The sequence below is a fragment of the Lissotriton vulgaris genome, chromosome 2_1 (genome assembly GCF_964263255.1).
Source record: "Lissotriton vulgaris chromosome 2_1, aLisVul1.2, whole genome shotgun sequence".
In the NCBI taxonomy this organism is placed as follows: domain Eukaryota; kingdom Metazoa; phylum Chordata; class Amphibia; order Caudata; family Salamandridae; genus Lissotriton; species Lissotriton vulgaris.
The window spans coordinates 1,946,672,383-1,946,685,049 of NC_141687.1; the positions used below are offsets into that span (position 1 = coordinate 1,946,672,383).

The 12,667-nt window shown below is 48.9% G+C and overlaps 1 protein-coding gene across 1 annotated transcript in view; it reads left to right on the forward strand.

Moving 5' to 3' along the window:
• Positions 1-12,667, forward strand: part of ABHD2 (abhydrolase domain containing 2, acylglycerol lipase) — a 331,643-nt gene that overhangs the window by 227,314 nt on the left and 91,662 nt on the right. The gene's annotated exons all lie outside the window — the stretch shown is intronic.

Sequence of the window (12,667 nt, forward strand, 5' to 3'; positions counted from 1 at the left end):
CCTGACTCTTCAAGTGTGTTGGATGGAACCTTTTTGCAGGGTTATGCTTAAACATTTTGCCTACCTCTTAATTTTTGTGAATTTCTTTTTGTTGGCTTTACGACTCTGGGCACTTTACCACCGCAAATCAGTGCTAAAGTGCATATGCTTTCCCCCCCCCCAAACAAGGTATGATTGATTTACACCTGTTTTATGTATTTAATTTACTTATAAGTCCCTTGTACACTTGTATCCTATATACCCAGGACCTGTTAATTATATGCTACTCGTAGGCCTGCTGCACTGCTTGTGCCACCCACAGAAGTAGCTTTCAAACCTCTCTCAGGCCTGCCACCGCAGGGCCTGAGTGCGCAGTTTACTGTCACTTTGACTTGGCATTTAAAACTACTTGCCAAGCCTTAAACATCCCTTTTGTTACACATAGGTCCCTGTTAAGATGATCCCTATGGGCAGGGGGCAGTGTAATGGAAAGGTAGGATATGTGCCTTTATTGTGTGGCATGTCCTGGTAGTGACAAACAGCCTATTTTATTTTGCACTGCTGTGAGGCCTACTCTTCTCATAGGATAGCATTGTGAATTCCCTTATGTTTTTTAAAGTGGTAATTCCGGGTCAGAAAGGAGTGGCATTGCCATGTTTGGTATGTTTAGAATAGTGGTGGTAAATCCTTCTTACGGGTGTAGTTGGATTTTACATTGTACATTACTATTTTAGAAATGCCACTTTTAGAAGTGAGCATTTCTCTGTGCTTATGACTCCTTGTGCTTTGCAGTCTGACTTCAATCCACGTCCGACCTAGGGTGACAGCTACACTTGGTGCATACTTTTCACGTAGCCACAACACAGAAAGAGCTGGGTGGGATGGAATGTATCTGCATACTGATAGTCTTCCTGGGCTAGGACAGGTTGTTCACACTTTACATGTACATAAGTTGAATCCTGCCTTCACAGGGATGATTTACCTCCTACTGATTGTCTTGAGCCAGGGCTGGGTTGAAAAGGATTGCTGCGCACTTCTAAGTCACCCCTTAATCCGAGTCAGACACAATTTTGGAGAATAAATACATGGGCTCTAACAAATCTCTGACCTGATGCTTGTAGACTACACTACATGGGACTTGTACCCAGAGGCTGTTCACTGTACATACTGTACATTGCAGGAGGACTGCTTTGCTGCCTGAAGGAACCGCCATTAGGACTACCTCCTTTGTAGTTCCAGCCTGCGCGGCTGCTGGATGGACTACCACTTTGTCAAGGACTTTTATGTGCTGGCTTGCCTGTCTTCTGCTCCCCGGTACCCTAGTGTTCTCCAAGGCCTTGTTGAGTTGTTACCTGTTAGGACTCTCTGGGCCATCAAGCATTTCAATTCTGCACCACTGCTGTGGGACCCGGTCTCTCGTGAGTCTGGCAGCAATGCACGTGAATGAGGAACCATATTTGAAGCTCTGTGTGTTTCACATGCTTTAGCTAGACCGTGCGTGTTGAGCGCTCCATTCTTTGCCAGTTCAGTGTGTTGAGCGCTGCACATTTTCCTACACATCAGCATTTGTTGAGTGCTTCATTGTTGGCCAATCAGAGCGTGGCAAGACCTACCCCATTTTCCTTCTAAAAATAAGCATGTGTGGAACTGCCCCTGCCTTTGTCTGTAAAGAGTGAAACCCCAACTTCTAAAGCCGGAGCTTTGCCTAGCAACGAGGGGGACCTCAACCGATGTCAGCAGAGGGTGGGGCCTAGTCTCCAAAGATATCTTCCCTGAGCGCTGTGTATGGCCCAGCTGCCGATGGAGACTTCGTCTGGAGCCAGTCGCCAGGTCTGAGGACATATGCCTGCAGCAAGGTACAGTAAGTTAGGGAGCGGTACAGCTTGCTCCACCTCACTGTGCGCTTTCACCACTTTGGTTCATAATGATTTATGTGTTTGTCTCTAAATAATTTTAGAGTACTTTTACTTATGTGATGATTCATGTGCTTTTTCATTATCTGCTGCATTTCATTCCCTTAGTATTCACTGATGTTATGATACCTGTCGTTTTGATTCTTGCTTTAGCTAAGATGACAAGTGTATGCACAGTATTTATGATTTATGGCATTTAGGTCTGCGTTTATGTAAAATATACTATATATTTATATATATATATATATACCTGTGTGCAGTCTCTCGTGTGTGTGTGTGTTGTGCAAATGCTTTACACATTGTGTTTGATGATGAACTTGACTGCTCTGTGCCACGCTACCAGAGGATGAGCACTTATTAGCTTTAGTGTGTAACCTACTTTCCCTGACTAGAGTGGTGGTTTCTGCCTGGCTTAGGTGCATGCTCTAGTCAACAAGAAAACCCATTTCTATTACTTGGGTATTTAGGAAGATTCTCCGCAACCGGGACCCAGCAACTTTAATCACCCTAGAATAACTACATAGGGTGTTACATAGGGTGCGGTTTGCAGACCTCCTTCACATCTCCCTGAGCCCTCTGCTCCGTCTCCCTCACAGGATAGAACTCCTCTTGTTTGTAAATTCGTCTTCCGTTTGTAAATTCCTCAAAGCCTGAACCAGTGCCTCCAAAGCTCTCGCCATCTCCAGTGCCTTTTCATTAGCTACTCGCTTAGCCTGGCGAAATCTAATGACACTCTCACTAGCCCATTTACACAACTCCGTTCGCCAGCGCTTGCTTGATGGACCGTCCCTTGACTTCCAGTGCCAAGTTATTTCACGCTTAGCCAGCAATAGCCCCAGGTCAATAAACTTGCTAGTTATTTTAGTCTTAGCTGTGTGCGGGAACCAGTGCAACAAACAAGTTGCCATATCGTATTAAGGGGCAGGTTCTACACCCCAACCTCCAGAGTGTCCATCTACATGCGTGGAGATTGAATGATGCAACCTGAGTGCTTTCTTCTGTACCTTCTGAAGTGGTGGATGATAAAAGCCAAGGAAGTTCACAAGTGGGCAATGTCAAGATGGATTATCCTGTGCATTAAGATTATGGAATGTCACACAAAGCAGTGGCACACAGACTCAAATCTTTTACCTCAGCCCGGGTGGCTGAGGTAAAAGATACCTTGGGCAGATATTTGTAAGGTAGCTACCTGGTCTTCCCTTCACACTTTTACGAAAATCTATTGCTTGAAGTGCGAAGGGATGGTCATTTTGCTTGATCTGTTCTGTTCTTTAGAATTTTTGGGATACAAAGTCATGCATCCACATCCAAGTGTGCAACTGATTGGGGAATCTATTCAATAGATGAGAAATCTACAGGTAGAAGTAGCCAATCAAAAAAACAAATTGTGTACCTTCTGTAACGCTTTTTCTTGTAGATACTGTATCTTTCTGCAGATTCCTCCCTAACCGACCACCTACTCATTTCATGCCCACACACCCCCTGAGTTCCTCATATTACTGTCCCTTAGTCTTTCCTTCTGTGCACCCCACAAACACCTGAGACATACTGCTTCTCCCTCTTCCTGATACACTCCTCCTGTAGAGCTGGCAGGCTCCTTCCCTTTCTCAGCTGGCAGGCAGGCTTCTAGGAACTTCAGGGCAGGTACCCAGCACTTCTAGCAAGAGATAGACTCTAGTGATATCCCCTCACCTCTGTGAAGCCTGCTGTCAGGCAGAGGCTAACGCTTGTTGCGAAGTAGCCCTGTTAGTACTCTGCAGAGCACACCCTACCTTGGCCATAGAAGACTTGGAACCTGAATAATAAGTGAGGTAGTGAGGACCTACTTTTTTTACACTAAACCCAGACAGCAGATATGTATACACTGTTTGCAACTGTAGAACAACTTTGGGTTTAGTCTTTTAGGTGTCATTTCGAGGCGGCTTGCCGGATTCAACCTTTCTGTAAAGTGATGCTTCTCACAGCGGTGTAGTCTTCATCCTAGATCAGTCTCCTCCCTTCAGCCACAGAAATGTCAGCAATCACTTTTACTGTCTGGGAAATTAACCACACCTTCATCTTGAGCAAAAGACTAAGCCAGGGGTATTTAAAATGTATCAGACTTGGCCGAACTTTCATTACTCTGGCTCTCACACAACATGCCTGTACCATGCACGCTACATACACGAACATTTACAACATACACTCAGAATGTCCGTTCTAAGAAATGGTAAAGTACATTAAAGCAGAACTTGTTATAACTGTCAACCTCCAGTGGCACAGATTAAAAGGGCCTGGTCACAACTATGATTTCACAAACACAGTACGCTGCCATCACCACTCTGTGTGCTAAATCCACGTCAGGAACAGTAGTCCGTGAGGGCACGCTTGATGCTCTCCTAGAGGTCATAGGACAAGTCTCATATTTTTTTTGAACATATTTTATTAAAATGTTTCCGTCATACAATCTGAAATGGTTATCACATCATCCACGTTCATCAAATATGTCTCCATACTTTACACCCAACTCCCCCCTTGGATCCCCCCCTTTTCTCGTTGGTGTGGGCTCATTACAGATTCACTTAGTACAACACAATATCCGCTATATAGACCAATATTTACTATGGTAGTTACTGAGCAATGATCACATGCACGATTATCACTTATGAGTCCCCTTCTTCCGTTTGTAAATTCCTCAAAGCCTGAACCAGTGCCTCCAAAGCTCTCGCCATCTCCAGTGCCTTTTCATTAGCTACTTGCTTAGCCGGGCGAAATTCAATGACACTCTCACTAGCCCATTTACACAACTCCGTACGCCAGCGCTTGCTTGATGGACCGTCCCTTGACTTCCAGTGCCAAGTTATTTCACACATAGCCAGCAATAGCCCCAGGTCAATAAACTTGCTAGTTATTTTAGTCTTAGCTGTGTGCGGGAACCAGTGCAACAAACAAGTTGCCATATCGTATTTTAATTGTCTGTCCGTTACGGCATTCAGGAGGTCTCCCACATCCGCCCAATATCGCCTCATATTCGGACAGTCCCACAGCATATGCTCCAGCTCCACAGCCAGCTCCAAACATCTAGGGCACGCTGCGTCCTGGACCTGGAAATATTTCCTAATCTTCCCCGTGGTCAGGTAGGCTCGGTGTAATATGAAGAATTGTACCTGTTAAAATCGGGCATTACGACTTCCCTTCCAAGCTCTCTTAAGAATGTGGCCCCACGTCGCATCAGGTATGACGCGGCCTATGCTTGTTTCCCATTTTAATTTCAGGTCGGCCAACGGGCGCAGGCCTTCGTGTAACATCCTAGATTGAAGGCACGTGACGGCCTTAATGGTACCCGCAGCCATCACAACGTATTGGCAGGCCATAGTGGGCGCCGGTTCCATCTGTCCACCTTTCCAGTGCTTCCGAATTGCAGCTGTGACTGATGCGTGTATTTAGAAGCTACCCTCAGGGAGACCATACCTTTCCTGTATCGTGTGAAAGGGCATCAATCCCCCGTCCATGTACAAATCCCCTACCATTTGGAGTCCCAGCTGTTTCCATTCCGGGGGGGGGTCCCCCCACCATGCGGCAGTGCCGTCAGCATACCCAAAGGAATCTCCGGTGCATATGGGTGGGCCACGCCCGCCGTTCGATGGCTCCTATTTCAACATAGCCTCACTGTTCTCTCTTCAATCGTTAGATCTCGCAGATCTGGTTTTTGCTGTAGGACTATGTAATAGAGGACATGTCGCTGTATCCCCTTTCCGCGCAGGATGTCAGGTCCCCGAAATTCTGCCTCAACGCCTTGCGTCAGAACCTGCAGCTGCACCGCCAAATAGTAAAGCTCAAAATCAGGCACGGCCATTCCGCCGTCCACTTTAGGTCTCAGCAGAGTGGTCAACGCCACTCGTCTCCGGCCGTTGCCCCACAGGAAACCTATAATCATAGATCATAGTTCTTTAAATAGACGCGGGGTATCCAAATTGGCAAAGTACGGAAATAGTAAAGCAACCTAGGCAAAGCTACCATTTTGAGTAAGGCCACCCTTCCCACCACCGAGAGGGGGAGTGTAGACCAAAACGCCATACACCCCTTCAGGGCTCTAATGCGGCGCCCCACATTCCCTTCCAGCAAGTCTGCGGCCTCTTGATGGATTCAGACCCCCGGGTAGGTAAGGCACGTTGATACCCACGACATCCTTTCAGCTAACTTCGGTGAGTTCGAACAGGGCCGGACCGGGAAAAGACACGTCTTACGCCAATTTACCTTAAGGCCCGAGATTTCCCTGTACTGCGAGAGCAATGAGATTGCTCCTTGCAATGCTTCCCCCGTATCCTCCAAGAAGAGGAGCAAGTCATCCGCATACAATGAGATATACTGCGGTATGCCCCTGTACCTCAGTCCCTGATAGATTTGTCCCGATCGTGCTCGGGCCGCCAGGGCGAATAACAGAGGGGATAACGAGCACCCCTGCCTGGTCCCTCTCCGAACTGGGTATTGGGCGGATATTACGTCCCCCAATCGCACTCTGGCCCTCGCTGAGGAATACAATACTCTCGTCTAGGCTCCAAATTGTTCGCCCAGTCCAAACTGGTCCAGCATCCTGTGGAGAAACGCCCATTCCAGGCTGTCAAAAGCCTTTTCAATGTCCACCGAAAGGACCGCTGGTAACTGCAGATCATGGTGGCCCTCACCCATTACCCGCAGCAACCTTCGTATATTTGAAGCAGTATTCCAAGTGGGGATAAACCCCGCTTGGTCCACATGTATCAACGTGGTCATATGCGGTAGGAATCGGGTTGCCAGTATCCGGCTTAGAATCTTATAGTCTGCCGTCAACATGGACAATGGCCTATAAGAGGTCACATCTGCCTCCTCCCGTCCCGGTTTCAGTAGAGGGATAACCAGCGCCTCTCGCATCGACATAGGTAATTTGCCTAGTTCCCCGGCCTCTGTAAAGACCTCCAACAAGCGCGGCACCAAAATGTCTAGATATTGGACATAAAATTCTATGGGCAATCCGTCCACTCCTGGCGTTTTGTTCCGGGCCATCTGTTTTATGGCACACCTGATCTCAGCCAGTGTTATCCCCTGCCCTAGTAGTTTCGCTTATTCCGCCTCCAGCTGCAGGAGAGGGACCTCCGCTATAAACTCCTCTATATCCGTTCCTTCAGCTTCCAGGTTGCTTTCGTATAGATTCTCATAGTAGTGCAGAAAGCGTGGAAGCACCTCTGTTTGTGAATAAACGATGTCTCCTGTCTCTGTTTCAACCCTCATGATCGGCCCTCCTCTCGGAACCGGATTCGCTAGCCTCGCTAGTAACGTTCCCACTTTATCCCCTTCGGCATGAACCTTCTCCGTGTAATTCTTGTGATCAAAGCTACGCAAACGCTCAACTTCTACCGCTACTGATTCCTTTGCCGCTAGTAGTGTTGTTTGTAGCGTTGGGTGTTCCGGCCTTTGCAACTCTTATCTCCCTCAGTTTGTCTTCCGCTCGTGCCACATCATTGAGCACCACTCTCCTGCTCCCTGAATATTTACTGATACATAATCCCCTAATGACCACCTTAAAAGCGTCCGACTCAACTGCTCTAGTGGAGGTCGTCCCCTGATTTTCTGCGTAGCGTTCCATGCCCTTTCCTATTTCCGAGCTAAAAACCTGGTCGTCTAGTGTTTCCGGACGGAGCCGCCATGTAGGGATCGCGGACCGCTCCCGTATCCAATTTATTGACAACAACTGGGGGTTATGATCTGATATGGTTCTAGCTAGGTACTCAGTTGGCTGCCATATGGGCTATCGAATGAGAGCATAAAATTGTGTCTATCCTGACATGAAGTTCGTGTATGGCGAAAAGAAGGAATAGTCCCTGTCAAGAGGGTGCCGACTACACCACCCGTCAACCAGCTCCCATCTGTCCTGCCAGTCCGTTCTATGCTTGGCCAACCTACGGATCGGAAAGTCAACCAACGGAGGGTGCCACCTGTCCAGGTCTACATCAGTTATTGAATTGAAATCCCCTCCTACTATTGCCGGGCCGGTCAAGTAATACGCAAGCGACCCTGAAAGTCGTTCCAAGAATCTTGCCTGGTCCACATTTGGGGCATAAATACTACAGAGCACGACATCCCTGCCGCATAATCGACCCTCCACCGCTACATACCGGCCTTCCGGGTCCAAAATGTGTCACGTACCCTGGAATGGGACACCCGCTCTCACCCAGACTAGCACCCCCCTTGCGAATGCCGAGTATGATGTGCTGAAAACGTGTCCTCTCCACCTATGCTGCAGCGCAGTACCCTCTGCTTTGGTAAGATGGGTTTCTTGCAGTAGGGCTATTTGAATCCCCCTCCGCACAAGATACACGTGAACCTTGTGACGCCTCGTCATTGAAGTCAGACCTCGTACGTTCCATGTGATACATCGTAACTCAGGTAATGCGCCCATATTGTATCTCCCTCAGCTTCCTGCGCTGTGCTTCACGTTTGCCCACACCTTCGATACTCCCCCGAACATCAACTTCCCAGTCAACATCCCCTTCTCTCCCCCCAGAACAGGACCTAATATCAGGCTATCAATCCCCATCCAAACTGCACAACAAAACACACCACTATAGTAGCCACTACAGGCGTGCCTTAAGGGGAAGTGAGGAGTGACCTGACTCCAACAGGTGGCAGCAGTCGCCCCAGGCCCCGCCACCCTAGATCCCATAATTTAACTCGTTATGTGTGATCCCCTCCCCGCCTCCCCAAGGTGCAATGACATAGTCAACCAGGCAATGTCAACGTGTTAACTGCGTGTGTCCATTCACGTCGATTATTCATCAAGCAGGCCTTCCGCCGTTCTAGGTGTGACCACCGGACCCTTGGTGCTGTCCGTTTCCGAGATTTCAGTATCTGATCTCATCTTGTCTTCCTCCGATTCCATTCCCACTGCCGGTTCAGATCTTGGCGATCCAGTTATGTCTGCTGTCGCCTTTAACGCCCCTTGTCGTTCAGCAGCCATCTGTGAGAATTGCTGTTTCCGCAGGTTTTGGTTTCTCCTCCATATTCTTTGGGATTTACGCATCTGGGATGGTTTAGGCTGTTCGGAGTGGCGATGGCCTGTACGATCTGTGCCCGCTCTATAAGTCTCAAGCCATGCCCACGCCTCTTCAGGTGTAAAAAAGAACTGCGTAGCGCCATCCACAAGAATTCGTAACTTCGCAGGGAAGATCAATGAATACTGGATCCCTTCTTCCCGAAGTTCTTTCTTAACTGCTAGAAAAGAGTCCCTGCGTTGTTGAATCTCTTGCGTGCAATCCGGAAATATTTTGACTTTGCTATTTCCTACAGTGAAGGGCCCAGCCGTACGCGCACTTTGGATCAGCAAGTCCCGGTCCTTGTAGTGGAGCAGTCTGGCCAACACCGGTCTGGGCGGACGGCCAGGTAACGGTGGCCTGGCTGGGACCCTATGGGCTCTCAAGCGTGAAGTAGAGGGACAGTCCCTCCGGCGCCACCTCCGTCTTAAGCCAGTTCTCCAAGTAAGCTAGCATGTCAGCCCCCTCCGTCTTCTCCGGCAGACCCACCACGCGTATGTTATTACGTCAGTTTCTGCTTTCGGAATCTTCTGCCCTCTTTTCCAACGCCATTATGCGTTCCAGTGCATCTCCCATTTTGATCTCCATAGCTGCATGGGCCGTCTCATTCATTTTAACCCTGTCTGCCAACTTCGAATGGTCCGCGCGCAAGAGATCCAGCCCCGTCGCCACCTGTGCAATGTCCTAGTGGAGGGCTTCTTTGGTTGCCGCAATGGCTTCTAGGATCTTGTCTAGGTGTTGTTGGAGCCCTGAGTCCGACAGTACCTCACCGGGCCCTCGCTCTGTCCCATGAGTGTCCTCCGACCCTGCGGCCTCATCCTTCTTGCCCTTAGGCTTCATCACCCTGCAGAAGCAGTTCCTCTTTTTAGCTTATGTAGGGCACGTTGCTCAGGGCCCCCCCCGGCTCTCACCTCGTTGCCTGTGCACTGGCTATGGTTGGCTACACTTATCACATCTTCAACAGGCCAGAGGGATCCAACAGCACGCAGTCAACAGAGTCCGACCCTTAACCGAATGCTCCACTGGGTCTCCCCACTACTGCCGGTAAGATTTGTGGGCAGCACCTGTAGCACCTCAGCCGGTCTTGGCCTCCTGCGTCTGATGTCGCCTATAGACCCAGGCCCTATTATTCCAGCGACTCAGCCGCTTCACTGCACAACACATGCGTCGCAGTATTCACAGTGTCGGTATCTCTGACACCCTCAGGGCCTAACTGGCGGTTCCCCCCGTGCAGCTCACCATGGTATCTCCTCACCAAGCGTGAAACGGGACCCCTTCATGCGCATGCATAGCTTCCCATCACCTCAGAGTTTTAGAAGTATTGGCACCTGAGTGACCGGCTAAAGGACACAGTCGTTATTCTCCGTTCTCCGGTGTTGCTGTGCCCTGGGGTCAGTCACAGTGTCCACAGCGCCCTTCCTGTGCACTGCCCCGGGCCTGCTCTTTTCTGCCGCAGCTGGTGGCCTCACTCCTTCGCCCTCACTCATGCAGCACTGCACACCAGAATCCCGCTCCCACCTCCGCAGTACAGGATCCCAGCACACAACACCGCTCTTACCCGGGCAATGCCACCGGACGCCGCAGCTGGCGATTCGCGTCTTCCTTCAGCGCAGCAGGTGAACCACGTCTTCTTCGGAGGCCGCGTCTCCCACGGTTCTCTGGGCCTCCCGGTCAGTCCCGCTCAGTTCTGTAGGCTCCTCAATGCCCCAGTCGGTTTTCAGCCGTTTCACTTCAATGCGGCTCCCAGTGTTGTGGTCGGCTCACGCAAGGGTGCCTCCATCATGCGTGACCTCCAGATGTGCCCTCCGTCTCCGTCACCCGCCTGCCGCTGCTGGACGTTCCTGCGCTTTAAAGGCCGAGTAGCCGCCCGGCTGCCATCTTGCTGCTCCTCCGCAGTCTTGTGGCTGTCTCAGGTCACCAGCTTGCTGGGCTCAGCGTGGGCTCTGTCCCCTCTGCGGACCACGCAGAGCCACCAGCTGACGCCGCCTCTCCCATCGGCGCCCAAGCCACGCCCCCCCCAGGGCACGTCTCATGACGTACCCATGTCAATGGACAGGGCGTGGCCTCAGCACACACACTAGACTCCCATGCCCAGAAATTGAGTCATCCCAACATAGAGCAAAGACAAATTGATGCAACATCGCCATGTACTGTCTTGTGTACTTCACATGGCACAGAATGTTCCCACATACCCATCAATCAAAGTTGATTTGGCCACATCATTATTCTTTCAAGGAATCATCGAGCAACTTAAGAGCCATTTTACGACTCTCCTTCCATAAGATCTCCTACTGTGCAGGGGGATTTAAATGCCCTGCTTAATCAGTTGATGCTGTCTCCTTTAGAGCAAATTCATAGAGCACTTCTGAAATGCATATCCTGCAAGACTGTGCTGTTTCTGTTGCTGGCTCTCACTTCAGCAATGGGAGTTGATGAGTTGCAGTCATTCACCATACCTCTATATCACAAAGGACAACCTCTCGCGAACCAACCCTGGGTTTGTGCTCAAGGTCCTCTCAGATTTTCACCTAAATCAGTGTATCATTTTTTGTTCCTTTTCAGTCCATCCATTTCTGCGTAAAGATCTTTGCATTCGCTAGGTGTCTACAGACACCTCAGGTTCTACAGGAACAGTACTGAAAACTTTCGTACTTCAGATTATTTGTTTTGTTTAGGTACCCAGGCAGGAGGTGTCCAGAGTCTAAGCAAGAAGTTTCTTGTTGGGTGTCAGTCTGTATTCCATTTTGCCATAGTAAAGCTGAGAGAGGGCACATTAAATGAGGCATGGTGACGACAGCTACACTCTATGCTGGCATGCCTCCATGAGAGGATTGCTGCACAGCCAAGTGAAACAGCAAGCATACTTTGACTAACGTGCACATCGATGTGGTAGTTTCCAAAGTGTCCATAACTTCCCATGAATTATAATTGTGGAGGTCTGTTGACCCAGGTACCAGTACAGCGAATGGCTTGTTCTGCATACCTATGAGGCCAAAGGACCTATACTAGTACCTCCACTCACCATTAAGTGGTTTTCCTTACTTGTTTTCGGAGTATGACCCGCTTCCATCGCATATATAGGTCAAAACTTTGACAGTAAAATAAATTCTATGCTTCGTGCGAATTACTATTACAGGGCAAAATAAAGAGTTGACGAATTGCCCCGTTTTGAGCATAATAGTTCACAGGCTCTTATGGATGTAATGTATGTTACACATTGCTTTGTTGTGATGTCACTTTCACGAGCACGGCTCTGATCGCTCCGTGTAGAACACCCATAAATAATGTTGTTTTACGATTATTTAACATAGTGTGTTTTGCTTAAGTGATGCATTGTAAATCAATACACTATTTGTAAAGGGGGATTCTTGGACCCCTTATTAAATGATTTGTTTAAAAAAAATGCTACCTTCCCGGCAGAATCCTTCTGGAATTACACATATCATACTTGCACCGGGTAATTGTGCTTGGATGTGAATACAACAGCCGTCGCTTCAGTGGGTCAAACAGTTGAACGTCACCTGTTATTATGCACACCACTGTATTCATAGTACCTGTAGTGCTTCCTATTCTGATTGTAGCACATAAATCTATGAAAGATGAAATGCTGGAAAAGGTCAGTGACCTGTAACTCCACTTCTCCAGTATTGGTATCTTTTTATACCTTAACATGCTGGCCTCCCTTCTCCCTGGTCAGAATATCTTCCTATTCTGTGTGTCTTTCACACT